General features: G+C 43.8%; 1 protein-coding gene across 4 annotated transcripts in view; it reads left to right on the forward strand.

Moving 5' to 3' along the window:
* Positions 1–24,169, forward strand: part of Dse (dermatan sulfate epimerase) — a 61,599-nt gene that overhangs the window by 26,250 nt on the left and 11,180 nt on the right. Inside the window, exon 1 of one of the 4 annotated variants that reach the window (XM_036169370.1) lies at positions 14,633–14,650. The exons of the other annotated variants lie outside the window; for them this stretch is intronic. The gene's annotated coding sequence lies outside the window, so the exon portion shown is untranslated. Of the gene's footprint in view, positions 1–14,632; positions 14,651–24,169 lie in introns of those variants that run through there. 4 annotated transcript variants of the gene reach the window in all.

Raw genomic sequence — 24,169 nt, forward strand, 5'->3', positions numbered from 1 at the left:
CTATGCAGTGTAAAATGAAATCAAGCATAAGACATGTGTTAAACAGGGCATATAAAGGGCTGCTATCTGCACAACACAGTATGCATGTTCATGGTTAATTTTGTGTAAGTGGAAGAAGTATGCTCTAAAATAACATTGAAGTGTATTGCATAAACCGACAAATCAATAACATAGTTGCTTATCAGATGTTGTGTCCTGTAGACAGTTATATGTGCTAACCTTATATTATTGGTAGTGTAGTAAGCTTCTTTACACCAGCACCCCTATGACCATGAGAGCAAAGAGCTCATTGTGCTGATGTTCGTAGGGTGACTACAGTGTTACCAGGCACTAGGACTTTCCAACTTGATTGTAATCCTGTATATGTTCTTTCTTGGAGCAGAACACCATTACATGATACATGACTGTTTCTTATTGTTTGGTGGTAGGCTTTGATTGATACCCTTTTTGCCAAACTGAAATGTTTTTGCCTATAAGGCATTTCAGCCAATTAGTATTTACATGCACTTTGTGATCCTAAGGAGATAAAAGTCATTGTGGTGGGATTGACTGGCCATTTATAAACAAGATTGTATTTAGTAAGCAGCAGAGGGCCCAACCCTGTCTGAAAACTCATGCTACAGTACACATGTGTGAAGAATTCTGATTATGTCATAGTGTACTTTTCAGGAGTTTAAGATTCAAGAGCACACTTCCTGTCTCCTTTTGGTTGGCCAAAATTTGTTTATAATTCATGTTCCTATCTGTCTGCTTTCTAAAAGACAAGATTTGAACTGACAAAACTCGGTATTTTGTAAGTATTTTTCTCTAAACTCTAGCTTAATACACATTCACAGCTTGGTTGCTAAAAAACACTTACAAATTGTAAGAAACATGGTCCTAAGACCACGTGAGTTCCCACGTGACATTGGCCTGGAGAGGACTAGTTTTACATGCTTAGGGACATCTGTAGCAGTTCTGTGGATGGGTGTATCTTACATGAAGTACATCTTAGTGTGCCAAAGGTCAAGAGTAGCGACTTGCAGCCCTGCAATAACTGTCTGATGACCCCTAAATGGACAGAATTATGGAAGAACTGGCATTCAAACATTATCAGAGCTGGATTTGTAAGATTATAGTTAAACACATGTGGTTATTCTGAAGTTTATATTTTAGGCTGAAAAAAAGCCTTTTGTTGTGGTTTGACCCTAACATGAAGCTTAGCTGTGTGTGTCGTGTTTTCTAGCCTAGACTCACGTTCATCAGATGGCATTCTAGTTCTGACACCTAGAAGGAAAATGAAATCTGTATGAAGACAACACCTAGCCTTTGTTGGGATTCCGCCGCCACGCCAGCGGTGTGACTGCACATGCGCAGTTCAGGAGCTAAGCAAGGGGGTCTTGCACCTTACGTCACCAGTGTACGCTGGTGATTACGTGCTCATGGCGTGGTCACACGATTAGTGCATTCGTGGTGTAGCTCCATAAGCCCGTCTGCGCATGTTCACGGGAACCCTTAAAAAGCTGGACCCAGACACTCCCCGCTTCCCTCCCCTTCTCTGTTCTCTCCTCTTTCTTCTCCGTCTCTCTGTCTGCTCTCTGCATGTGCTTCTCCCCAGGCCTGGTTCTTTTGTGTCCACCCCCCACCACACACCAATAAAGCTGTGATACTGGGTTTTGTCATGGCTCATGACCTTTCCTAAACAGCGCCGCTTATCATCTTTAACAGTATTTGAGCAGTAAGTTACAGTAACTTAATACTATACTAAGTAGAAAAAAAAAACAATCCTTTTTCCCCCATGTTTGCTTTTTTATATCCTTTTGGTTTTACATGGGTAAGTGGATTTTGGTAGATGATGGTGCTCATGAAGTGTACCAGAGAAACAGTGGTTTTGTTTGTTTGTTTGTTTGTTTTTGTTTTTGTTTGTTTTTTGTTTGTTTGTTTTTTAAATTTCATTGTTGCTGCCTTTTAAGCTATGGAGGCCCTAATCAGCAACTTCAGCTCTGCTGCAGGGGCCTTAGCCCGAGGGAAATCTCTTTCCTCAGGCGCCAGCTCTTGCAAAGCTACAAAACCTCTGTTCCTCTAAAGAACTCAAGATTCAAAGGTTAAGGTGGAATTCTGCTCCTCCAAGAGGCTGAATAGCAAGCAGCCCACCTGCTGGAGTCTTCCCAAAAAAGGCTCTGATGGGTCTCTTCGCCCCTCCTTACAAATCCTTATCCACCTGGCTCCTCCCTACTACTTCCTGTCAGCTAGTTGCTGACTCAGCCTCCTCAGGTGAATTTTATTTAGCCAAACACATCTTTGCATCATTAAACAAATGTTCCAGAGCATGGACAAAAGTAACACACCCTAAAACAATATTCTACAACAAAACAGTTGCTGCAAAAAAAAAAAAAGCCTGTTTCATCACACAAAAGACTGAGAGACTAAAAAAAATGCCTTTGTATTGGGATTTTTTTACAGCACAAATATAACAATGTTAGTAAAATTGTACAAGACCAGTATAATTTTATTAGTATACATATCTGAGTGTATGTATTTAATGAGTGAATACCGTCACTAGGATTAAATACCTTCTCTAATAAAAGCAGGAAAATAAATAATTTCAAGTACAAATTTTAACAGTCACATAGTCTCAACAAGTACAGATTTACCAATCGGTGGAGGTGGGAAGAGGGTGCCTAACTAACTGTGCTGTTGCTCAGTGGCCAAAGGCCAGTCTGTCACTTCGTCTGCTGCATTGAACTTAGCAGGGCTCTTTTCTTTTGATCAGGCTAAACTGGCTTAGGAATTGAAAGTGACCCTTGATATCTGGGTTTTAGTTTTACATAATTTTTCTGTTGTGGTTTTTAATGCTCTGATAGAAATGTTAGCTACTTTTAAATAGCCACATTCAAACCCAGATTCTTAAACATTCGTTTAGGTATGTGGTTGGTCATAATTTTATGCAACTTAAAACAGTACTAAATATTTTTATTTTCCAGTTACCTGGGCTTAAATTGCTCAGTTTAATCCTGTTCTTCATTACATACAAAAAGTATACTATGAGTGTTGTCATTGTCTTAGGATATAGTGTGCACATAACCATTTCAGAAAAAAAAAAGACCAGCTGTATTTATAAAACAATAACAAATACTGTAGAATTAAAAGAACCATCCCTACAATGGCTTTGTATATGGAATGGATTTGTGATTTTCCTTGAAGAACATTTCTACTCTTCTAAAAACTAAACTGTATTTTTCACCCAATCAACTAACATTTTGAGCATCTACTTTGCTAGTGATGTGGATTTGGGCTTGAAGAATTGGCCCAGCAGTTGTATAATTGGTACCTGGGATGAGCAGTCTCACAGTGCTGCTTCTGCTCAGAGCTGAGCATGAAGATAACGTAAGAAGGGTCTTCATTCGTGACTTACTGGAACAGCAGTGCAAAGGGGCCGACTCCAGAGTCATTCTGAACCCTGTATCCCTTCAGATATGTCTCAGTTTGAGCCTTAGCATGACATCAAAGCAGCAGAGTGTCTACCACACAGGGTCATTAGGAGGATTAAGTGAGATAACCCAGTGCATAGTACTCTGAAAGTTCTTGTCATGTAGTAAGGTTTTAATAATGAATAAAGGCAGCTGATGCTCACTATGGCCTCTGCTATTTTTACCTAGGACATAGGCCCTGATTGGTCTATAATAGTTATTTGTGGGTTTTTAAGAAGGGATTTTTTTTCGTTCAGAGATTTTTTTTTTAATTATTCAAATTGTTCTCAGAGCTACAACATTTCCATAACACTCGTAGAATTTGCCTTTGACAAGGCTCCTTTAAAGCTTGTAGCATTTACCCTCCAGGATGCTTTATGTGAGGAAGAATCTAGAGGTAAGGCCACGAAGGCAGGCTTGGGGGAGAGGAATAATGGCACGTCTTCTGTTTGGTGTTAAAGCTGTATTACTCTTCCCATCGCTGTGACGAAACACCCGAGAAGCAGCAGCTTGAAGGAAGGAAGGGTTTACTTTGACTCAGAGTTGAAGGGTGCAGGTCATCGTGATGAAGAAGTCAGGAAAACAGTGTCTGGTCATGCCACGGTGCATCCAGAAATGATGGATTCCCATGGTCAGCTAGCCTTTCCTTTTGTATGCAGTCTCGGACCTACATCCAGAAAGGTGCCACTACTTTTAAAAGTAGGTCTTCCCATGTCAGGTGACCTAATCAAGAGAATCCCTCATACCAGGTCCAGAGGCTCAGCTCCCTGATCCTGTTAAGGTGACAACGTGAACCATCACATTTATTGAATCCATTGAATGTTAGCAAATAAAGAGATTTAAAGTTTCACGTCCATAGAGTAACAAGAATTTCAGCCATGGTGGCACACACTGTTAGTCCTAGTACTCTGAAGGCAGGTTCAGGCAGATCTCGAGTCTGGGGCCAATCTGGCAGCCCAGGCTACACAGAGAAACCCTATCTTTAAAAAAAAAAAAAAAAAAAAAAAAGAAAGAAAGAAAAGAAAAGAATTTCAGCCACTGTGAAAGAAAAGTGAAATTGAAGATGTGATGTAACTGTGCTGTTCTTACCAAATATACTGTGCAGTAGAGAGGGAATCCGAAAGATTGTCTGAGAAATGTGTATAATCCTATGGGTCTCTAAACAACTGGGTATCACAGGAAGATGCACTTGCCTGTGTGTTTTATCTGCCTGTGTGCAGGCAACCACCTCCTTTCCAGGAAGTCTCTCCTGTCTTCTTGTTTTTGTTAATGTTAAGGTTCTGTGTAACTTACTTCGTAAACTCGGTTAATTAAAATATGTTATCTCAAGTTTTTGACATGGCTCAAGGTAAATATTCTTCCACCAAGACTAATGACCTGAACTCTGAACCCCACATGGTGTAAGGAGAGAACTGATTCTCACAAGCTGTCCTTTGACCTCCACATGTATGCCGTGGCACACACACAAATAAATAAAATGTAATTTAAAAACCACAGAAGTACTGTACATAAACAAAATAATTTCTTTTCAACAAGAGTTTAAAATTCAAGCCCGGAACATAATAGTTTAGAAAATGTTTTGCAGAGAATTTAAATGGATTTCCATGAAGATCAGTTCAAATGTACTTCGCAGTGTCAGCACACATTATTCTATTTTTCTTTCTGTGTGTGCGTTTGAATTTGCTTACTTGCGCTTGCCCTTACCTCTATAAAACCTCACCCAAATTAAAGAAACACATTCAAGATTCAAATTGAAAGTAGCTGAGAAAGATGCCAGTGAGGAGTTGGGACCGGCTGGGAGAGGAAGAAGAAGTCACAAAAGTGCATTGCACACCATAACCATGAGTAGCTCGCAGGTAGACCCTGAGGTTGATGTGTTGTATTTATTTATTTAGCAACAGGATGATAAGCTTCCTTAGTTTTGAAGTGTAGAGTGTCCGTGAGAATAAGAATCAGCTCAGTTGCTCTGTAAAAGAACAATTACTCTTGACCCAAAGATCACAAGGAACCTTCTGGATTTTTCACAAAGACAGTACTGTTGTAAACATCCTTCAGCGTGTGACGCTTGTCCCGCAGCACCGGGTGGAGGATGGGAGCTACGTTGTTTGGTGTCTGCCTAGATCCCCTTAATGGAGCCTACCCTGAGAAAATTTCATTAAAACCTGCAGGGAAGAAGAAGCAGGGATGGAGCAGATGCATTGATTTAGCCAGCCATGTTTTCTTCCCTAAGTTAGCTGAATTTTTTAGTAGGCTTTTTGCTTACATTAGAAAATGAAAGGACAGCATCTGTCAGGCAGCATGCTTCATATCATGTGTCTCGTCCAAGCTTTTGGTAGATGGATTGCTCTGAGCTTGATCTACTCAGTTCTGTGTATTTGGGGGTCTAGAACTTAATGCAACTAAGACAAAGCCTCACTCAGTTATTGGAGCCCACCATGGTCTAGTTACTTTAGAAAAGTGTAAGTTTGCCATGTTCCACTTAATCATACGCGGAGATGGATACATTGAAAAGAGATTTAAGCCAGGCGGTGGTGGCACACGCCATTAATTCCAGCACTCAGCAGGCAGAGGCAGGTGGATCTCTGTGAGTTCAAGGCCTACCTGGAAATGAGTTCCAGGAAAGGCACAAAGCTGCACAGAGAAACCCTGTCTCAAGAAAAAAAGAAAAAAAGAAAAGAAAGAAAAAGAAAAAAGAGATTTAAGATACAATTGTTTCACAGAGGAGATTTACTCAAGTAGAAGTTGATAACAGGGAAGTATCCAGTAGCAGGTCCGGGGGACTTTCCTCTTCAGTTGTAAACCCAGGGAACACGGACCTGACACATTCATCTCAGAGGAGATCTGTGTCTTTTGTCCTGGCTCTGCCATTTGTAATTAGCCATGTGTCCTCTGGCAGAGTTCATAGCTGCTGTAAACAGGCTTTTTCACCTGAAAATGTGGATGATTCTTTGCATCCACTATAGTTCTAGAGATAGAAGAAAGTGATACCCAGGAGGCTCTTTTTTTTTTTTTTTTTTTTTGAGCTGAGGATTGAACCCAGGACCTTGCGCTTGCTAGGCAAGCGCTCTACCACTGAGCTAAATCCCCAACCCAAGAAGGCTCTTCTTAAGATGATGTACTCAGCACGGGGCTTTACTAGAAATTTATTATGTTTGTTATACAGGAAGAGATGTGAAGATGCAGGACAGTCAAGTCTTGGGTGCCCAGTACTCTGTTTTAACTACTCTGGCTCTCCGGAGTTGTGTTTTCGAGAAGTATTTGTTGTGAATCACTCTCTCTTGCCTTACAGTATTTTTCTTGCTTATCATGAGACAGAAAATCAATCACAGAGGAAAGAAATGACTTCACTCTTGTGTTGGAGCCAGTTGGCTACAGGGATGGGGGAGAACTGATGAGAGACAAAAAAAAAAAAAGTTGAGCTTTTGGACAGAGAAGTAATTGTCCTTTTTTTTTCTACAACAGATTATTAAACCCTTGCTTACGGATGGCAAACTTCTGACATCTTAGGGTGTATTTGTCAAATAATATAAAGCAGCAAAATAGATGAACAAAAAGAGAAATCTCTGTCGCACTGAAGTGAACCAGGCTGAACTGTGGGGCGCGTCTCAGCCCCTGCCTTCGGGGTTCAAATGGAATTCCTTCTAGCTGCTTCTCGGCCTTTTGCTTTTCTGAACTGCAGACTTAAGACTGAGAATCTAAAGGGGAGGAGGAAGTAGCTGGGCCCCGACACGGAGCCACAGCCCTGGGAGTGAAAAGATCAGGTTTTCCTCTCATGACCTGCCAGTGAGAAAGGCAGGGAGGTTTGCCCAGCAGACACCTGGAATCCATTACAGTGGTCAGTGGAAACAAATGCCCGGCTGTCAAAAACACGGCCTCCGGTTCTGGCTTTTTCTCATTCATCTTTTTCTTCTCTCTTGCCCTTCCCCCTCGCTCTTCCTACGGCTCCTTTTTTCCTATTTCTTACATTCTGTGACAGTTTTCTCATTTTGTGTAGGTTTAGATCTTTGGAAATAGAAGGGGAAACATCACAGATGGCTCTGAGTCTTTTTTTAAATTATGTTTACTTTTTTTACATTGGTTAGTTTTTTTAAAATTTACAGAATCTCAAGCAATAGGACCTTGATCATTGGGAAGTCCCTTCTTGACTGTCGTGTAATGAGCAGGTTGCTGCCAACCAGCATCATCATTACACATGGCTCTGTGGATGCGAGGGGACCCACCAGCTGCTGAGGAAGCCCTGTAAGGTTGGCAGGTGAAGGCGAGCTGAGCATCCTTGGAGTACAGCTGACGTTGTGTGATGTCACCTGCTCTGTCGGATGCTCAGCTCACCTAAGTTCTTGCTGCTCAGCTACCTTGCACTCTGAACTGTCCTCCGTCTATTTCAAATGCAGGTGGGGATAAAACTGTTTCAGTAATGCCTCTTTCCACACCAGTTTAAGATCTTTGACAGCAGCTGCAATCACACTAGTGTGGAAAGAAATGCAAAGTTCATTTTCTTTGTAGGATCTGTTTGTTGTTTCGTGTTAAATTACCCTCAGTGCCCTTTGTTGCCTGTTTAAATGCAATGTGGGCTTTCTGAATTGACCCAGGGAGTTGTGTTTCAGACCAGAAGAAGTCACCTTCCTTTCGTAGTGGAGTCTCACTTTGTATATACAGCACAGGTAACGTGTGTATAGAATTCTGTGTCGTCTTTACATATAAACATTTAAAGTATGTCTTTAAACATTTTCTAACAAAAACTTGGCAAGCCTGATATTTGGATTTTGTATATTCCTTGTGTCCTATCTTGAGGGATAACGTTAATTGGTTGGTGGTTACTGAGTGTATCTGCATTGACGCTTCACAGAGATCTTTAAAGGAGGGAAATGATTAAGATTCCAAGGTTGGGGAAAGGATGCAATGGAGTTTGATTCTTTCAGCAATTGGGTCATCCTTCAGAAGACGGGTCCCAGCTCTTCTCCCTGCTGCTGACTCCCAACTTGTGTAGTAGCCCCAAGAACCTGTACCTCTAATCATCCATGTGATTCTGAGGGCCACTGACGTATATGGTAACGGAGAAGCTTGTGAAGGATGGGCCTGGGTAGCCGGTACCTGGGTGAGCTAGGGCATGTAGGAGGGGAAGTCAGCTGGGGGGAGAGAGACGACACTTCACTTGCTTACATGGCTTTTTTTGTGACATTATCTGTTTCTTCTGTCCACTTGGTCTGTCTCACTTGCATGGGTCACCATGTAGGCAGGTGGCTGTGGACGCTCCTGCTTGTGGATGTTGTAGATTGGATCTGAACTAACCCTAAGGTTCACATGGTGGAGGCCCTCAACCAGTGGTACTGTGGGCGGTGGTGACAACTTTAGGAAGTAGAGCCTAACCAGTTTGAGGAAATCACGTGGGGCGTGCCCTGGGAGCCTATCCTGGAACTCCAGCCCCTTCCTCCCTGTCTGTTTCCAGTTGCCATGGCATGAACATGACACTCTACCATATAGTTTCAACCATAATGTTGTCCTCACCACAGGTCAAAACAATAGGGCTGTCACCAAACCGAAACTCTGAGAGCTAATTATTTCCTTTTCATGAGGTGATTTTGTCAGGTATTTGATTACGCTATGAGAAGCTGACAGACAGTTAAATCCTTGGTGAATAGCTTGGTGTCTACTGTTTTTAGGACCTCCTCACTCAGCTTCCGCTGCTCACAAATTCACCTCCTTCCACTCTGCTCTCCTGTTGTTCTAGCCCACCCTTCTTTTCCCTTTTCCTCCCCCTGTTCCTTCTCTACTCTCTTGAACGCAGTCTGTTAAAGTCGGTTCTGTGGTGACTGAATGAAGGTGAATTGCCACCTTCACCACAAAACATGTTTATCCCGAAAGAACAGCTTCTCTGTCCTCATTTGACATTTAAGCATTTTGTGATTTTATTGTCTCGGTGACTGACATGTTGTCTCCCCTAAGACAGCTTGTGCTGGCATCTTCAAGTACACCCTGGGCCTGAGCAATAATAAGCTGTCTACTTCCAGGCAACCAGACTCACCCATATCTTTTCTTCCAAGCCTGTCAGACTCCATGACTAGAATTAACTGCTTCCTCCATGTTGGGTCTCTAGTCCTGCATCTCCTGCAGTTCTCTTGGCTGGTTTCTTGTTTTGCTTTGTTTTATTTTTTGTTTGTTTGTTTGTTTTGGTTTTCTTTCTTTCTTTTTTTTTCAGGGCTGAGGCCCGAAACCAGGGCCTTGCGCTTGCTAGGCAAGTGCTCTACCACTGAGCCAAATCCACAACCCCTTGTTTTGTTTTTTAACTCAGCATATTGGTTTGTGCTCGGAACTAGAGCACACATCTGGTTGTTTGATCATGAGTGCATGTCCCAAAGAAACTTCTTTTCAGAAACCTCTGGACTCTCCCTCTCTCCTGACAGTGCCTTCAGATGCTCTGTAGGGTGTCAGGCTTCCTCATTGGCCTGTCCACTTACTGAAGACCTAGAAGACCTAATATAATAGTCTACTTGTCACAGACACCAAGTAACACTGAAGGAAAAATTGATTTTTACTATGAATTAGTGACTGGGTTTGTCAAGAGCAGAAATCCCAAGTCTTCGTGCAGCTGTGAATGTAATTTGGTGACTTGCACTCTGTGGCTGCTCATGCGTGAGTGAGTGTGTGTGTGTGTGTGTGTGTGTGTGTGTGTGTGTGTGACACTTTTACCTGTCATCAGTCTTTCGTCTAGTCCATCAGCCTGTATTCCCAGAAGAGGGAGAACAAGGGCGAGCTAGCAGGGCAGGAGAAGCAATCTGTGAGCAGCAGACGCTGAGTGGGGAGGTCCCAGAGACAGTAAGACTGTCAGGATTTGCATCTCTTCCTTCTCCCCAGGGTCTCGGGTCACCTGCTCTTTGCAGTGCTAGGTGTCCTACCCAGTATTCTCTCTCCCAGAACTCTTGACCTTGGAGTCCATCATCTTATCTATGTGTTCCCATTGCAAATCTTCGGTGTTTTCCTTTTAAAACCGCCTTTTATCTTTGAAGGGGATGGTTAGTGTTGTTTGACGGTAGGAAGTTGTACATCATTGCGGTGAAGGCCCAGGACTACAGAACCAGATGGCTTATGTTCTAATCTTGTGTCTCAGCTCTGGGACCTTGAGCATATTACTTGGCTTCTCTAGATCAGTTCCTGTTCTATGAATTGGAGATAAATATTATGTTTGTATCACATTGTAATTTAGAGAATTCAATGAGTTAATGAAACACTGTTGTTACAAGTATGTTCTTCCCAGTTGCAATAACTGACCAAACTGGAACATTGCAGAAGGCTCCAAGGCTGCAAGGGGGTTTAAAAAGGTCACATGTGCTGGAGAACAAAAACTTGGAAGAGTTTTGAGGTTCCTACCCAGCAGGCAGCGTAAAGGAGAGTCAACAGTTGCTGTGGGTGGAGGCCGACAGGCTCAGTTGTGGAAAGAGGTGTTCACACTGGAGCTGCATAAAGAATTTCAGGGACTATGTGGAGAGCTCCAGGGTCTGTGGGTCTGTGTGGAGAGCTCCAGGGACTGTGGGTCTGTGTGGAGAGCTCCAGGGTCTGTGGGTCTGTGTGGAGAGCTCCAGGGTCTGTGGGTCTGTGTGGAGAGCTCCAGGGTCTGTGGGCCTGTGTGGAGAACTCCAGGGTCTGTGGGTCTGTGTAGAGAGCTCCAGGGTCTGTGGGTCTATGTGGAGAACTCCAGGGTCTGTGTGGAGAGCTTCAGGGTCTGTGGGTCTATGTGGAGAGCTTCAGGGTCTGTGGGTCTGTGTGGAGAACTCCAGGGTCTGTGTGGAGAGCTCCAGGGTCTGTGGGTCTGTGTGGAGAGCTCCAGGAACTGTGGGTCTGTGTGGAGAGCTTCAGGATCTGTGGGTCTGTGTGGAGAACTCCAGGGTCTGTGTGGAGAGCTCCAGGGTCTGTGGGTCTGTGTGGAGAGCTCCAGGGACTGTGGGTCTGTGTGGAGAGCTCCAGGGTCTGTGGGTCTGTGTAGAGAACTCCAGGGTCTGTGTGGAGAGCTCCAGGGTCTGTGGATCTGTATGGAGAGCTCCAGGGTCTGTGGCTTTGTGTGGAGAACTCCAGGGACTGTGGGTCTGTGTGGAGAGCTTCAGGGTCTGTGGGTCTGTGTGGAGAACTCCAGGGTCTGTGTGGAGAGCTCCAGGGTCTGTGGGTCTGTGTGGAGAGCTCCAGGAACTGTGGGGTCTGTGTGGAGAGCTTCAGGATCTGTGGGTCTGTGTGGAGAACTCCAGGGTCTGTGTGGAGAGCTCCAGGGTCTGTGGGTCTGTGTGGAGAGCTCCAGGGACTGTGGGTCTGTGTGGAGAGCTCCAGGGTCTGTGGGTCTGTGTAGAGAACTCCAGGGTCTGTGTGGAGAGCTCCAGGGTCTGTGGATCTGTATGGAGAGCTCCAGGGTCTGTGGCTTTGTGTGGAGAACTCCAGGGACTGTGGGTCTGTGTGGAGAGCTTCAGGGTCTGTGGGTCTGTGTGGAGAACTCCAGGGTCTGTGTGGAGAGCTCCAGGGTCTGTGGGTCTGTGTGGAGAGCTCCAGGGACTGTGGGTCTGTGTGGAGAGCTCCAGGGTCTGTGGGTCTGTGTGGAGAACTCCAGGGTCTGTGGGTCTGTGTGGAGAGCTCCAGGAACTGTGGGTCTGTGTGGAGAGCTTCAGGGTCTGTGGGTCTGTGTGGAGAACTCCAGGGTCTGTGTGGAGAGCTCCAGGGTCTGTGGGTCTGTGTGGAGAGCTCCAGGGACTGTGGGTCTGTGTGGAGAGCTCCAGGGTCTGTGGGTCTGTGTGGAGAACTCCAGGGTCTGTGTGGAGAGCTCCAGGGTCTGTGGGTCTGTGTGGAGAGCTCCCGGAACTGTGGGTCTGTGTGGAGAGCTTCAGGGTCTGTGGGTCTGTGTGGAGAACTCCAGGGTCTGTGTGGAGAGCTCCAGGGTCTGTGGGTCTGTGTGGAGAGCTCCAGGGACTGTGGGTCTGTGTGGAGAGCTCCAGGGTCTGTGGGTCTGTGTAGAGAACTCCAGGGTCTGTGTGGAGAGCTCCAGGGTCTGTGGATCTGTATGGAGAGCTCCAGGGTCTGTGGCTTTGTGTGGAGAACTCCAGGGACTGTGGGTCTGTGTGGAGAGCTTCAGGGTCTGTGGGTCTGTGTGGAGAACTCCAGGGTCTGTGTGGAGAGCTCCAGGGTCTGTGGGTCTGTGTGGAGAGCTCCAGGAACTGTGGGTCTGTGTGGGAGAGCTTCAGGATCTGTGGGTCTGTGTGGAGAACTCCAGGGTCTGTGTGGGAGAGCTCCAGGGTCTGTGGGTCTGTGTGGAGAGCTCCAGGGACTGTGGGTCTGTGTGGAGAGCTCCAGGGTCTGTGGGTCTGTGTAGAGAACTCCAGGGTCTGTGTGGAGAGCTCCAGGGTCTGTGGATCTGTATGGAGAGCTCCAGGGTCTGTGGCTTTGTGTGGAGGAACTCCAGGGGACTGTGGGTCTGTGTGGAGAGCTTCAGGGTCTGTGGGTCTGGGTGGAGAACTCCAGGGTCTGTGTGGAGAGCTCCAGGGTCTGTGGGTCTGTGTGGAGAGCTCCAGGGACTGTGGGGTCTGTGTGGAGAGCTCCAGGGTCTGTGGGTCTGTGTGGAGAACTCCAGGGTCTGTGGGTCTGTGTGGAGAGCTCCAGGAACTGTGGGTCTGTGTGGAGAGCTTCAGGGTCTGTGGGTCTGTGTGGAGAACTCCAGGGTCTGTGTGGAGAGCTCCAGGGTCTGTGGGTCTGTGTGGAGAGCTCCAGGGACTGTGGGTCTGTGTGGAGAGCTCCAGGGTCTGTGGGTCTGTGTGGAGAACTCCAGGGTCTGTGTGGAGAGCTCCAGGGTCTGTGGGTCTGTGTGGAGAGCTCCCGGAACTGTGGGTCTGTGTGGAGAGCTTCAGGGTCTGTGGGTCTGTGTGGAGAACTCCAGGGTCTGTGTGGAGAGCTCCAGGGTCTGTGGGTCTGTGTGGAGAGCTCCAGGGACTGTGGGTCTGTGTGGAGAGCTCCAGGGTCTGTGGGTCTGTGTAGAGAACTCCAGGGTCTGTGTGGAGAGCTCCAGGGTCTGTGGATCTGTATGGAGAGCTCCAGGGTCTGTGGCTTTGTGTGGAGAACTCCAGGGACTGTGGGTCTGTGTGGAGAGCTTCAGGGTCTGTGGGTCTGTGTGGAGAACTCCAGGGTCTGTGTGGAGAGCTCCAGGGTCTGTGGGTCTGTGTGGAGAGCTCCAGGAACTGTGGGTCTATGTGGAGAGCTCCAGGGTCTGTGGGTCTGTGTGGAGAACTCCAGGGTCTGTGGGTCTGTGTGGGACTATGGAGCTGCAGATAGCGTTCCAGGGAGTCACCACATCACCCATGTTAGGGACAGATTCCTGGTGTTGCATCAGCTGCTTCTGAGTCATCCCTACTCCTCATCTGTGCTCCTGTTGTTAGCCCCAACAAAAACTCACTGGTTCACCAATTTGGAAATAGGTGCATTCATTCCTTGGTTGTAGACTTCCTTTCTGGGATGAGTAGACATGACATGTTGGTTCTCCCCAGGAAAACTCACATAACAACTGTGTGACATGACTCTGTATGTTACTGTGATCTCTGTTACCCTGCTTTAAGTCTACCCTTTTACAAGATTAATGCTAACAGAGAATTCCATTTGTAATAAATGTTGGTTAAGCAGCGGCGCTCGAGGCTGGCCACTGCCAACGGAGGAGAGTGCTGGACGGAAGAATCACGAGCCATAGTTACCTTTTGGCTTAGGAGAGAGGGAGAGAGGGAAAAAGAGAAGGAGAGAAGGACCGCGAGGAGGGGGGCGGTACGGAAGGAGAGCAGAAAGAAGAAAAGGGAATGCACAGAGGGCCTGCCTGCTTTTTAGGCTGGGACACTGTCGTTGAAGGCTGATGATGCAATTAAGGACAGAATCCTTACATCAAATATATTTAATATATTTGATGTAAGTTAATCATCAACATACTCAGTTTTAAGCATTTTGCTAAGTATTGAACATATACATAAGCACAAGTTTTACACCTGTCTTGCATAGGGTTCTTTGGTTTTAATAGGAGAGAGAAACTAATGGACAGTTGCTGTGGATATTGCTCTGTATAAATAAAATGCTGATTGGCCAGTAGCCAGACAGGAAGTATAGGCGGGACAAGCAGAGAAAAGAATTCTGGGAACAGGAAGGTGGAGAGAGAGAGCTGCCAGCTGCCGCCATGACAAGCGAGACGTAAGGTACAGGTAAGCCACAAGCCACGTGGCAAGTTATAGATTAATAGAAATGGGTTAATTTAAGATAGAAGAAGTAGATAACAAGGAGCCTGCCACAGCCATACAGTTTATAAGTAATATAAACGTCTGAGTGACTATTTTATATGTGGGGCCTTAGTGGCACCTGGAGAGAAGCTCTCCAGCTACAGACAGTATTAACACAGATGAGAATGTCATCAGCCAAGGTCAGGCATGACAGGAAGGACCTGAGAAGTGCTTGGTCGAGGCCTGAAACACAGGGGAAGATTTTCTAGCTGGGACAAGAACAAAAAATATGAATCAACCAAGTGATGGAAGGGCGAGAACTGTGTTTGACTGTCCCAGGCAAAAGCCCTAATGCATAGCAGCCTGGCAATACAAGAAAGCTCAATGAGTGCTTTTATGGAACTGAAAATTTACTATAGGAAGGAGAGGTCAGCTGTGAGGGTTTGAGTCTGGAGGCAGCTGCTGGAAGACACACTGTACCATGTGAAGGAGCTTGGGCTTTTTTCTTAAGAGCACTTTGAGGACCTTGAAGGGTGTAACAGAGCGGTGTCGTGATCCAATGTGTGCATGCGACCTTTCTACTGTAAAATAAAAGAACAAATGGACAATGTGTGTGGCCACAATACAAGGCAAGAATTGGGGATCCCCGTCACAACCCTTCTATCAGAGCGGGGTTGGGGGGAGAGAGAGAGACTTATACGGTCATCTTTCCCTGCTTCTGTCTAGTTTAGCAAGGGTGAGTTTTTTCAGGCATTCTTTGCTTTGTGGGGGTGGGGGTGGGGCGAGACGTTTCACTGTTTTCTCGTTTCATCTCGTTCAGTGAGTGGGTAACTCCGCTGGCTGCTGTGGCTTGACCCAGTTCAGTTCTAATCTTTCAAATGCATGGCCAATGTATCATTCCAAGACAGAATTAGCTGGTGTTTTCTCACGTAGCAATTTGTGTTTTAGGTAGAGTCTCTGCTCACATAGAGGAGAAGGTGACCGAGGTCAAGCTGGACAGCGTTCGGTCTTTGTAGGTTTATTCAGATGAGAGCCTGGTGTAGGGAAGGAATGACAGTTCCCACGATAAGGAGTTAACGTTGATGAGAATGGATAGTTGTGTTTGGGACCCACGGGGAGCAAAGAATTTATTTTTCAGATTTTTTAAATTTATTTTTCAGTTGTTGGAGGAATAATAGAGCTCATCACTGAGCTTATAATACTTACTTAGAGCTGTTGGAATATTCTGAGAATAGGCTTTGGAGATACTAAGCTTTAAAAATCCCTGTGGACTCTGGAGACATTGTCCTGTTCACCTCTCTCAGGCTTGACTTTCACTACTTCTATTTGCCAGTGTGTACATTGCAATTGTGTGTGTGTGTGTGTGTGTGTGTGTGTGTGTGTGTGTGTAGGGGTGTGTATGTGTATGTTTGTGTGTAGGTGTGTGTGTATGTGTGTGTGTAGGGGTATGTGTGTGTAGGGGGTGTGTGTGTATGTATGTGTGTAGGGGTGTGTATATAGGTGTGTGTAGGGGTGTGTGTGTTTGTGTTTATGTAGGTTGTGTATGTTTGTGTGTATGTAGGGGTGTGTGTGTGGGTGTGTGTGTGTGTAGGTGTGTGTGTATGTAGGTGTGTGTGTGTAGGGGTGTGTGTAGGGGTGTGTGTAGGGGTGTGTGTGTATGTAGGTGTGTGTGTGTGTGTGTGTGTGTGTGTGTGTGTGTGTGTGTGTGTAGGTATTTCAGCATGCATACATATAGTTATCACCGGGAAACATTATGAAATAGGAACTATGCCTTTAAATATATGTGTGTTTTTGTGGATGGTGAAGAATGTTTAGAAGGGAAGTTCAAAGGTCAGGTGTAAAGTGGCTCTAGGGTTGGGAATTTAGCTCAGTGGTAGAGCGCTTGCCTAGAAAGCGCAAGGTCCTGGGTTTGGTCCTCAGCTCTGAAAGAAAAAAGAAAAACAATTAAAGCAGTTCTCCTGCCTTGGTCACTGGCGAGTGACAGCTGGGGGATGAGGAGCTGTGCACCCTCAGATCCTTCTCTGGAGCTAAAGGCAACTGGAAACACCATGCTGTCTCCACCTGGAGGGGTCCTGGAGTGGGAGGACAGGGGAGTCTATCAAATGGAAAAGGAAGAGGTCCTTGATGAATGCAGAGTGATTTGAGCTTGGAGCAGTGCAGTGAGCATTAGTTAGTTCATTCAGGATTCCCGGGCAGTGCATCCACTATTACAAGAAAAAAGTCCAGAGAAAGGGAAAGAGGAGAATAAACAAAACCCACACGTGTAACTGCGATCACATATTAACTCCATCCCTTATAAAGCAATTTTGTTTGTTTTCATTTCCAGAGACTGAGCCCAGCCTTGTATTGGTCAGATCTTTAAAAACGATGTGAAGTACTTTACCTTAGCTGACTGTTGATATGGAGATTTTAAACTAAGACTAAAACTAGTTTTATGTCATGCCACAAGGTCATCAGAGTGGATGAGAGAATGTGATTTCATTCAACAAAGAGGCCAACTTTTACAATATGACTGGATATAAGTCTTGGGTATCTTTTGATTTAAAACTTGGGGAAGTTTTTTTTTTTTTTTTCCCCAAGTTTTGAAGATGGCTCACAAATTTGGCTCATAGTTTCTCATGATTTTTTAAGTTTATTCTGCTTTGTCACACCATGAAATAACATAATCCAAAACATTTTTAAATGATTCACAAAGGAAAATTCTAGCTAGTTACACTTCTGGATGGATGGATGGATAGATAGATAGATAGATAGATAGATAAATAGATAGATAGATAGGTAGGTAGGTAGGTAGATAGATAGATAGATGTAGTCTTTGAAATTATGATCCAGGCCATAAACTAAAATAGACATTATTGGAATACAGTGCTGCTACAAGCATAATTTCATAGTTTATTTTGAATGTAAAATGCTTTGTAGTGGATAGCCATCCCAGCCTTGGCCTGGAAGTTCCAATCCCCATTGAGGCTTCGGTAATGGTCACGCCCACAAGGCGGGGCTGAGGGAGGAGGCTGGAGACTCAGTATAGAGAGGAGAGGCCTCTCTTGGTTCCAGGACCCTGGACTCTGGAGGTAGACTGTGCCATACCTTTTTCCCAGACCCTGCAACCTATCCCTTCATTTGTAAGTTACCCCACAAAATAAACCTCCCTTTTAACTACGTGGAGTGGCCTTAATAATTTCACCAATAATGCTTCTAAGCCAAAAAAAATTGTTTGGAGACAGGAGATGGCCTCCTTGTTTTTGGCACAAGTGATAAATTGTATCTTTCTTTCTTAAGTTGTGATAAATTGTATCTTTGTGCGTATCTGTATCACTGCTGAGCACCTTACATACTCTGCTCTGGACATTCTGAACTTCTCTGGTTTCTTGGGCTCCTTCCTAATGATCTCATGGTGGGCCCACAGTACCCTCCAAGCCCTCTGCTGGAGTGCTAAGGCAACATCAGCTTCAGCCCAGTAGGTTCTGCTGGGAAACTGTGCCTGAAGGACATAGCTACTTATAGGATAACAACTTCTCCTTGAAGAGAGTGACCTTCAGACCTCTTAAAATATGACTTAATTTGCATCATAACCCAACACACCCACACACATATATATAATCTTTCATGAAAAATGTGTGTGTGTGTGTGTGTATGTGTATGTGTGCGTGTGTGCGTGTGTGTGTGTGTGTGTGTGTGTGTGTAGAGAGAGAGAGAAAATGGCCCTCAAATTTAAATAATTGTGGTGGTTGAGAATGGCCCCATGTGCTCATTCAGTTGGCTATAGCAGAGACTTTTGGAGTTAGACTAAATGTATTTGTGTTATGATTATGGCTACAAGCCTATGGGGGACAGGGAGTAGAATGTGGTGGTTTGCATGAGCATGGCCCCATAGGCTCATGTGTTTGGATACTGGGTCCCTAGTTGGTGGAACTGTTTTAGGAAGAAGGATCAGGTATGACCTGACTGGAGAAGATGTACTAGTGGGGGAGGGCTTTGAGGTTTAAAAAGCCTACACGAGGCCCATTCTCTCTCTGCCTCCTGCTTGTGGATCAAATGTAAGCTCTTAGCTACTGCTCCAGCACCATGTCTGAGTGGTCTCTTTACTCTATAATTCTAGTGGTTAGAATGCTTCTTCCCAAAATATACTGAAAAGCATCTTTTTTTCTTTTTCATTAAGAAGCAGTACACATCTGTGATTAATAAGTACATTTCAGGTTTCCAGAACTGAATGGAATATAGTTCAGCATATTATTTTCTATTGATGGTCAGAATAAAATCAGCCACAGTCTACTCATTGTTTTTAAAAGGTACCTAGATTTCATGAAGTTTTGCATACCACTTTAGCAATAACATCAAAAAAATCATATAATAAGAGAAGAATTTTGATAAATCCGTCTAAAGTAGGAGAACCAGACAACTATGTTGTTACTGAGAGAGTGTCCTGGGGAGGGTAAGATTCTATTCTCTGCATCCTTGTACTATAAGGGATACTTTACTTTGTTCCCAGTATTTGTGATGGTTAGTTTTGAATGTCAGTGACACAACCTGTAACCACCTAGGAAGGGAGTCACAATAAGAGATTGTCTAAATTGCATTGGCCTGTGGGCATATCCTTGGGATTGTCTTGATTACTTTAATTGAGCTGAGAAAACCCATCCCTCCCTTGTGGGTGGCACCATTCCCTAGATCTGAGTTTTCAGCTATGTAAGTGTGGAAATGGCGCTAAGTACAAGGGAGTATGTGTGCATTTATTTCTCTCTGCTCTTGGCTGTGGATGTGATGTGACTCGCTTCTTCACGATCCTGCCTTGACTTCCCCACAGGGGTGGACTATAACCTGGAATTGTGTGCTCAAATAATCCCTTTCTACCCTAAGTTGCTTTCTGATGGGTATTTTATCACAGCAATACAAATATAACCAATACAGAAATTTGGCCCTAAGAAGAAAAAGGTATATCCAGTTGATTATAATTTTTTTGGCTATAATCAGAATTGAGCTTTGTTGTCTCAGATTGTGCTTTTTTAAAAAAAATTTCTGTGTTAGTGGATCACATGTTGAAGTAAATAGGGTGATAACCAAATGTGAGGAAGCAACAGGAAGAGAGAATGGAGCAGCCTCTGGAGAGCTGCAACGCTGGCCTCTTTAGGTCATGTTCGTTGCTGCTGTAACTAAGATCAGATAAATTGCTTAAAATAACAGGAACGTATTCTCTCAGTTTGGGAAATGGAACCCTGAGGACAAGGTGTGTTGATGATTGCGTCCTTCAGTAGGCTCTGAGGGAGAAAGTATCTCATGTCATTCTCTGTCAGGTGGTTACAGAAAATCGTAAGACAATAAACACATCTTCCCTCACATTCTTACACAGCTGTGTTGTCTTAAAAATACTTCTTATATCTTTTTAATTGCAATATAGCTCATATTTTGTAGGTATATTACAGTTTTAGTGAGTTTAATTTTGTGTCTGCATTTTTTTTTCTGTTCATTGTTTACTTGGTGTTTTCGTTGGCATGTCGCTTAGGTAGTTGGTTGCATCATCCATATGTAGATCTTACTTTTTACATAATATTTCAGTATACACTACAGACACATAATACGCAAAATAATATCCCGTAGAACAGTTATGCACAAGATATGCATAATGGACTTACACACTGGAGCCAGATTGTGACTAATTGGGAACTCAGTGGCCTAGACGTGTACTTTTTAACATGACAAAAGCTACTGGCAACTGAACTGTTCTATGTACTATTTTCCAATTTTATACAACTCAGATGGTGTTAATAGGGTCATGTTCTTCCACAGGTGGTAGGACAGAATTTTTTCCTTGTCTTTCTGTAGCATTTGCTCCCCTTGCTCATGGTTCTCTTTCTCCACTGCCAGTGTGATGGTATCATGTCTCTGCTTCTGCCCCATAGCTCCATCTCCTGCCCACAGCCAGGGGTTTTTTTGCCTTTAAGGACTAATGCACATGACAGTCTTTACTAACTTCATCACACAGTCCTTAAGCACATCTGTAAAATTACTTTTGCCATGAAGGTATAGTGTAGTGATAGGGCCTCTGGTACTTTTAACTGCTAAGCCATCTCTCCAGCCCAAATAAATCTTAGAAAAGAAACCTAATAACAGCAAATGTTGGCACAGGTGTGGGGAAAGGGAAACCCATATTTATCTCTTATATATAGTTGACTGACAATATTATATATATTATACATTATACATTATACATTATTATATATTATATATATATTATATATTATACATTTTATATATATACTAAATAATAATTGAAATACCTAAATTTCTTTTTCCAAGCATTTGTGTTAATAGTAGTTATATTAAATGAAATAAACAGTTGCTATGATTTGAATTGTTGCCTCACCCCCAAATTTCATGCTGAAGATCAGCCCCTAATGTGGACAGTTTTGAAGAGGTGGCTTTTTTGAAGGCAGTTAGGTGTAGATGAGTTATGGGTGTGGGCCCCTCATAATGGGATTAGTGCCCTTATGAGAAGAGGCACTTTGAGCATTCTCTCTTGACCGGATGCATATATTCAGAAGCCGGGAAAAAGCCATGTGAGAACACAGACAGAGAGGGGTCTAGTATCCACACAGCAGGGAGAGGACTCCCAGGAACACCTCATCATGCCATCTCGCTGACCTCAGACTTTGCACTGCAGAACTGTGAGACGTGGCATTTCTACTATTTAAGCCATTTTGTCACAGAAGCTCAAGCTAAGACCACACTAGGAAAATCTAAACAGTATATGTTCTGTGAGCCTTCAAATACTAAGTCATGGTATTTTCCAGATAACTATATTCTGTCTACTATCTACATCTATGACAACTAAATGAAAAATTAAAATTGGAATAGTTTTGACATTTTAAAATCAGATCTAGAAAATATACACACCAGGCTTATTGTCAGACTTATTTTTATTGGTGTTTAATCAAATAATTTGTCAAATTTGAAGCAATGCAAACTTCGTGGATTGTCCGCTGCTGTCTAATGTACATGATATGTAGTTCAGAAAGCATTTATGATAGTGTTGTAGTTAGAGTTTTCCTGCCTGGCCCAGTCAGGACAAATCTCTCACCCGCCAGTCCCATAAACGCTCAGACCCAACCAAGAAAGCACACAGAAACTTACATTACTTACAAACTGTATGGCCGCGGCAAGCTTCTTGTTATCTACTTCTTCTATCTTAAATTAACCCATTTCTGTTAGTCTATACTTTGCCACATGGCTTGTGGCTTACCAGTGTCTTTACATGTTGCTTCTCATGGTGGCGGCTGGCGGTGTCTCTTCCCAGCCTTCCACTTCCCAGAATTCTCTTCTCTCTTGTCCCGCCTATACTTCCTGCCTGGCCACTGGCCAAACAGCATTTTATTTGTACAGAGTGATATCCACAGCATAGTGTAGCGGTCTACACATATAGAATTGTTATAATAAAAGTTTGGTCTTGTTAGGCTATAAAATTTTGGAAAGATACTTGTACCTCTTTTCTTCCTTTCCTTTTCTTGAACCCAGGGTTCACACATGCCAGGAAAGCATTCCACCATTGAGCTCCAGTGGCATTAATAAAGGGTTTTTTAGGGAAAAATAAATAAATAAAAACAATAATTACTTTGTGAAAAGGGAGGTGATGGTTTTATACTCCTACAAACCTTGCATGTCTGTTTTCTAAGACGACATGCATGAGGAAAATGACGCTTCACCAACGTGTGCTTGAAAAGTATTTGAGTAATCTCTTCAGATGTTTATGGGTCCTCATCTTCGTCTCTACACTTCGTTCTATGTTGGTTGTGTAAACCTTAGTGGCAGTGTGAAATCCACAGACCATGCTAAAGAGCTTTTTGTCCGTGAGTTGTGGTGTAGTATCAGGCTGTTGTTACTTGGGGTCTTTGTTGGTGTTTGTTTACAGCCTGAAATGTTTAGCTGTGCAATATAAAAATGAATCTGCTGTGTTCTTCCTGATTTTGTCAGGAGAGTGTTTGGTGCGCCGAGCCAGCACCGACTGGCTGCTTTTTGTAGCTGGCTACTGGAATGTCACCACTACCCCTAACGACGTTTCGATAGTATTAAACATTTGACAATAGCTGAAATGTGAGTTTAAAGAAAGAGTTAATGTTTCTAAAACCAACTGGGAACACTCACTCTAAAAGCCTTGCTGTCGTTATTTAGTGTAGGTGAGGGTTGTAAGTGACACGGGAAAACTTTGAAATCGGGAAGGAGTCTGCACTCCTTCACAAAGCCTTTAATTTCTCCCTGTGTGTGCTTTGCCGGAAGGAGCAGTCAACTCTGTCTGAACATTCATATTCAAATAATAGGCTTTAACTCACCTCAGAAGATTGGTGAGTGGGTACACACACACACACACACACACACACACACACACACACACACACATATATATAAAATTTTAAGGCAGTGGTTCTCAACCTGTGGGTCACGACCCCTTTAGAGGTCCTGTATCAGATATTATTTACAATTTATTAAAGTAGCAAAATTACAGTTATGGAAGTAGCAATAATTTCTGGTTGGGGGGGGTCACCACAACATGAGGAACTATATTAAAGGGTCACAGCATTAGTAAGGTTGAGAACCACTGTTCTAAGGTGAAAGAAAAATTATAAATGTCTGCTTATTTTCTTCATGATTCCCCACTTAACTAGATATTTCAGTAAATTGATTAACCACTGCCCAGATCATATTGAATAAGAGTTTTTTTTTCCTTGCTTCATCCACGGGCCGAGAACAAATTTCTTTTAGTTTCTATGGCCGTAAAAGTATAGTTTTATTACTGTTCTCTGTAGCTGAGGCTGACTAAGATTGTTAGGGAAGGATTTAGATAAACTTCTGCAGCCATTATGGTCCAGCTTTGAAAATGATGCCAGGTAAGCCAGAAGGTGCATAAACTATCTATTGACACGCTATGCAGAGTTGGAAACTGTTTGAAAGGAGCAAACTGAATGTCCAGGACCTAGAAAATATGAAAGAAATTAGCACTGCAATATTTTACAAAGGTTAGGAACTATATCCCATGCTCTATTTGTAACAATAAAATCATAGTTTACACAGGTGTGTAAGGGCTTGACTGTTGATAGCAAGCAACTGACATCAGCACCGTTGTGGCTAGGTGTGTGCACTGCTATTTACAGAGGCATCGTTACATGGGGCAGTGTCACAGAGCTGAGCAGCAAACAATGGGGCCTGTCAGCCTTGCCAGGCACTTGTTCCCAGCTCCAGGACAATAGCACAGCCTTACGTTTTGTTTTGTTCCTAGAAGCAGGGATCTGTTTACAAGCATGGTGATGCCGGCAAGCTGAATTGCCACAGAAGGGCATCATTTTTTTAATGTGACCAAATGAATAAGAAACTCATCAATCTTTGTCTTTTCAGTACCAGGCTGTGGTACCAAAACCACTAATTGGAATGATGAGATTATTATAAATGCTAGAGATCCTGCCAAATGCCTGGTTTCATAAAGACCATATAATTATTGTAAGCAGTGTGACCTGATTT

This window comes from Onychomys torridus, chromosome 19 (assembly GCF_903995425.1).
Source record: "Onychomys torridus chromosome 19, mOncTor1.1, whole genome shotgun sequence".
NCBI classification, from domain to species: domain Eukaryota; kingdom Metazoa; phylum Chordata; class Mammalia; order Rodentia; family Cricetidae; genus Onychomys; species Onychomys torridus.